This window comes from Sorex fumeus, unplaced genomic scaffold (assembly GCF_029834395.1).
Source record: "Sorex fumeus unplaced genomic scaffold, SorFum_2.1 ptg000043l, whole genome shotgun sequence".
NCBI classification, from domain to species: Eukaryota; Metazoa; Chordata; class Mammalia; order Eulipotyphla; family Soricidae; genus Sorex; species Sorex fumeus.
In genome coordinates this window covers 30,987,909-30,993,400 of record NW_026606100.1, presented here as the reverse complement: position 1 = coordinate 30,993,400, position 5,492 = coordinate 30,987,909, and positions in this window count along the sequence as shown.

Here is a 5,492-nt window from a genome sequence, read left to right as displayed (position 1 = left end):
GGGCAGGGACTGATGACTCCATTCCTGCTCTGACCCATGGGAGTGGTTTTAGGTTTGGTGTGCTATTTGGTTTGCTAAGTTGTTTTTGTAGAGCCTGAGGGTGCTCACGTCCCCTGCTCCTCCTGCCCCCCCCCCCCCGCCCCCATAAATTAATGGTAATTGCGTCTTTGCTCTATGTCATTTCAGTGGTGAGAAGAGATTGGGATTGAGGACATTTGGTAGGGTGACAGGTAGAGGTGAGAGGATTTTCTGACAGATTGAGGTGTGGGTTAAGAGAGGCATCTAGGGTTTTCCCAGGTTTCTCCACTGAGCAACTGCAAGGATGGAGGCGACCTTTAGAGGGCTGAAGATTCAAGCTGTGGCAGATTTTTTTATTTTTCCTTATTAGATTTTTGTTTTGTTTTATTTTGGGGCCATATGCAACTGTGATCGGACTTACTTCCACTCTGTTTATTTTTCTTTTGTTTTGTTTTAAATTTTTATTAGTGAAACACCGTGAGGTACAGTTGTAGACTTACAAACTTTCGTGCTTGGGTTTCAGTTATACAATGATCGAGTACCCATCCCTTCACCATTGCCCATTCTCCACCACCAATGATCCCAGTAACCCTCCACCCCAGAAGTTGTGGCAGATTTTGAGGGGGACAAAATTGTTTGTGGACATGTTAAGTCAATAGAACTGGGCAGGTAGGTGCCTCATAGGGCTGGAGCCCATGTTTTGTTTGCTGGAGCCCTGGTAGAGGATGGACATCCTAGAAATGGCCACATAGACCTAGTAGTAACAGACTGCCCCCTCTCCCCACAAGAGAGAGAGAGAGAGAGAGAGAGAGAGAGAGAGAGAGAGAGAGAGAACATTTGAGTCAAGAGGAGTAGGCAATTGCATCTGAGTTGGAAGTGAGTAGAGGAGCAGAGAGTTCAACCTGGAGCCCTGGTCTACTGGAAACACGTAGAGGTCAAGGTGAAGGAGCCCAGGAAAGCAGACTGAGGGAGTGGCCTATGGACATAGGAGGGCAGAGGCTGCGAGCGAGTGGTATCTGATGGTGGAGGCAAGAGGGGAGCTGACTGAGTCTGATGCTGTAAGTGGGGCCTGGGGAAAGATTTGCTGTTATCCACTGTCTCCCCCGCTCCATCACCCCCAGATCCCAGAGGAAGTGGGCCGCAAACGGGGCTGATTTAACATCTCCCTGGCTCCTCTCCAGCCTCCCCTGCCTTTCCTCCGTCTGCCTTAACCTCTAGAACATATCCCAGTGCGCCCCTCTCAGCAGCCACCAACTTGCCTAGTTCCAGCCATTCTAGCTCTTAAAAAATTATCTCTCTCTCTCTCTCTATATATATATATATAATATATACACATTATATATTATACACACATATGTACATACATATATATTTAAATCACCAGGGCTGGGGGCTGGAGTGATAGCACATTGAGTAGGGTGTTTGCCTTGCACGAGGCCTGACTCAGGTTCGATTCCCAGCATCCCATATGGTCCCCCGAGCACGGCCAGAAGTAATTCCTGAGTGCATGAATCAAGAGTAACCCCTGTGCATCTCTGGGTGTGACCCAAAAAGCAAATAAATAAATAAATAAATAAAATATTTAAATAAATAAATAAATCACCAGGGCTGGAGCAATAGCACAGTGGTAGAGCACTTGCCTTGCAAGCCGCCGACCCGGCTGAGCCAGGTTCAATTCCTCCGCCCCTCTCGGAGAGCCCGGCAAGCTAACGAAAGTGTCTCATCCGCGCGGCAGAGCCTGGCAAGCTCCCCATGACGTATTCGATATGCCAAACACAGTAACAACAAAGTCTCCAATGGAGACGTTACTGGGCCCGCTCGAGCAAATCGATGAACAATGAGAGGACAGTGCTACAGTGCACCATGAATTATAAAATTATTCATGATTGGGTTTCAGCATACAATATTTCAACATCGATTCCTTCACTAGTGTCCATTTCCCTTCGCCAATGCCCCCTTTCGCCCCCCGCCATGCCACTGTTTTCCTCCCACCTACCACATCCTACCTCTTTTTTTGGGGGGGGGCTACTCCTGGAAATGCTCAGGGGTTACTCCTGGCTCTGTACTCAGGAATTACTCCTGGAAGCACTCACTTATGGACCATACCACACGGGATGCCAGAGACCGAACCTGGGCTGGCCATGCGCAAGGCAAATGTCCTACCTGCTATACTATGGCTCTGGTCCCACATCGTAGCTCTTCTTTGGCTAATAGCAGCCCCCCTATCTGCTCTTCCAGGTATCTCTTTCACCCCCTCCATCCTCTCTGATTCCGGGAGTCAGAACTTGTGCAACCGCAGTCAGCACTGAGCCCTGCCTCCCATGGCAGCTGGAATTCTTGCTCCTTCTTGGCCCTGCCCAGCTGTCTCAAACTGCATGTGTCTCTGCTGGGCTCACTGGGCGCTCACCACCTCCCCGCCACCAGCGTCAGGTCTCTTATCTGCCTTGGAGCCTTTGCACTCCTTCTGTACTCTTTTCTGTCTGGACTGTTGAATGGCAGACAACTTAGTTCTACATTACACTTATCACTCTCTGGCAGTATTTGTTTTGCTTTGGGGTCACACCCCATGTTTACTCCTGATTTTGTGCTCAGGGATCATTCCTGGTGGGCCTAGGGGGACCACATGTGGTGCTTGGGATTGAACCTGGGTTGGCCGCGTGCAAGGCTAGCACCCTACTTGCTGTACTAACACTCCAGCCCTCTAGCAATATATATATTTAAAATTAAAAAAAAATTATTTTTAATGAATCATTGTGAGGTACAGTTACAGACTTACCAACTTCTGTGATTACGTTTCAGTCATACAATGACCGAGTCCCCATCCCTCCACCAGTGCCCATTCTCCACCACCAATGTTCCCAGTTTCCCTCCCACCACCGCCCTCATCCCCCCCTGCCTCTGTGGCAGGCACATTCCCTTTTACTCTCTCTGTCATTTTCGGTGTTATGTTCCTTTAGCAATATTTAAACATTTTTTGGTTTGGTTTTTGGGCTACTCCCATCAGTGCTCAAGGCTGACTCTGGCTCTGCACTCAGGGATCACTCTTGGCAGGCTCAGGGAACCATATGGGTTGCTGGGGATCGAACCTGTGTTGGCAGCATACGAAGCAGATGCTCTACCTGATGTACTCTCACTCTATTCCTGTCTCTTTATTCTTGAATTATGTTCTTGATTTGGGTTTATTTCTATCTCCCAAAAGATCAGAACTTTGAATTGTTCCCTGATGGATATTCAGAGCCTGGAACAGTGGTGGGTGCTCATCCACCCCAAGGGTGATGGGGGGCCTTGAGGGCAGGAGGCAGGTTGTTCGGCATCTAGGAAGACCTGAGCATGGTCCTGGAGTGGGTGACTTCTAAGAGACTTGGACACACACACAGTATCACCAGCAGACGCTTTCAGGCCAGATGACCCAGCCCAATGACTTGAGCTGCTACAAATGTGTCCCAAGACCTGGACATTGGAACACGAACGCAGGCGTGTCAGGGTGGATGTCTCAGTGCCCCGCCCTCCCCGCCCAAATTCTGCTTCTCCCCCCCCACCCGCCCTGGTTTCCATAGCAACCGAGGGACTTCAAAGGAGAGAGAAGGGGGGAATTAAGAGCCGGAGAGAGCAGGAGGAGGAGTAAGTGGTATCAAGACAGATGGGGAGCTGGCAGGAACTCCAGGGGGATCCCCAAGTCCCACGTTACTGTGGAGGGTCGTTGCCAATAGGTCCCTTTGGTGGTCCCCCGGTCCCATCTGGAACGCTTACTGACCCTCAAGAGCTAGCTGTCCATCTGGGCGGGCCTCAAAGCTGACCTGCACGCGTGCTCACTCCTACAGGCTGGCAGCCCTGCTCTGCCCTGCCTATCACTCCCTCTTCAGCTGCTGCCCGCCACAGTGAGGCAAGCGGGGCTCCCCCAGGGAGCTCCATTCTTCTTCTCTCTCTTCCTTAGCTGTGGGCAAGGCCAAGTCAGGTTCTGAGCTGTGATACCGGGGAGGAAGCCATCCCCCCTCCAATCATGAAGGGCTCAGATCAGGGGTCAGACCTGGGCTCTGTCTTGAGGGGGCAAAGGGAAACTTGGACTAAGCCCCCTGTAGTTTGTCATCTCCCCCTGCCCCCAACCTGGAGTTCAGAGACAAGAAAATGCCTGGGCCTGGACCCTGGGCCTCCAGCCAGCTGTCTGGAGAAGCAGCCAAGGATGCTCATCACAGGGGCGGTCGAGGGGGCCAGCGACCCCCACATTTTCAGTGTCCCTCTGTCGGCTCAGAGCATCCAGCGTCAAACCTCTGCTTTCTCAGACCCCCACACTGCTACTTTTTTTCTGCTTAGGACATGTCATCATTTCAGCTGGATAAACATTCCCAACATCTGCATGGCCTTTATTGGGAGGAGTCTCCTCCTGCCCATCAATGCCCCCATCAACTGTCTCCAGACCCCTCCGGCCTTTTTCCATACCCTTCAGCTGGCCTCGGGTTGCCTCCTGCCGGCTCAGCAAACTCATGAGACATTCATCAGGGGTAACCCACCCGCCCGTGTAGGAGCTGCCTGCCCCAGGCCCTGATGGGGGTGGATGGTAAGGGGGGTGGCCGGGGTTAGACTGAGGGTTCAGGGCTTGCACTGAACTTCTCCTTGGGCTCAAATTGCAGACACTCCTGTTTCTCCCAGGCTGAACCTTCCTGGGTGTGGGTTGGATGTGTCTTGGGCAGAGGAGAAGGGGGTCCCTAAGGATCGGGGCGAGCTGGCCAGTATGGAAGAGGGCCTTCTAGGGGACCCTGGCTCGGAGACCGGGGCGCTGAGCTGGAAGATGAAGGAGTCACGAGCAAAGGGGAAAGAAAACTCGTGCTGAGATGAGCGAGGGTCAGAGTAGAGCATGTGGGGTTCGGGGTGTTGACTGAGGAGCAAGTCACGTGAGGTACCAGTCAAGGGAGGAGATAGTCTACCTCACAGTCTGAGAGGCTGCAAACTCTTGCCAGAGGGCAGGTAACCTTTTTCTCAAAGGTGAGAACCGAGGGGTGGATCTCTGAGAAGGCCAACCCCAGCCCAGCTCTTCTCTGTTCTGACTCCCAGGAGGCACCAGGAGGATCCTGGAAGAAAGCAGGGCTGGAGCAATAGCACAGCAGGTAGGGTAGGGCGTGGTACGCCCTACCTGGGTTCGATTCCAAGCATCCCATGTGGTCCCCTGAGCATGGCCAGGAGTAATTCCTGAGTGTATGAACCAGGACTAGCCCCAAAAAGAAAACAAACAAACACTGTCCTCCCTTTGTTTGTCAATTTGCTCTAGCAGGCCCAGTAATGTCTCCAATTTGACACGTGTTACTATGTTTGGCATATTGAATATGTCACAAGTAGCTTGCCAGGCTTTGCTGCGCGGGCGAGATACTCTCGGTAGCTTGCTTGCTGGGTTCTCCAAGAGGGGCGGAGGAGTCGAACCTGGCTCGGCTGCTCGCAAGGCAAATAAATGCCCTATCACTGTGCTATCGCTACAGTGACCA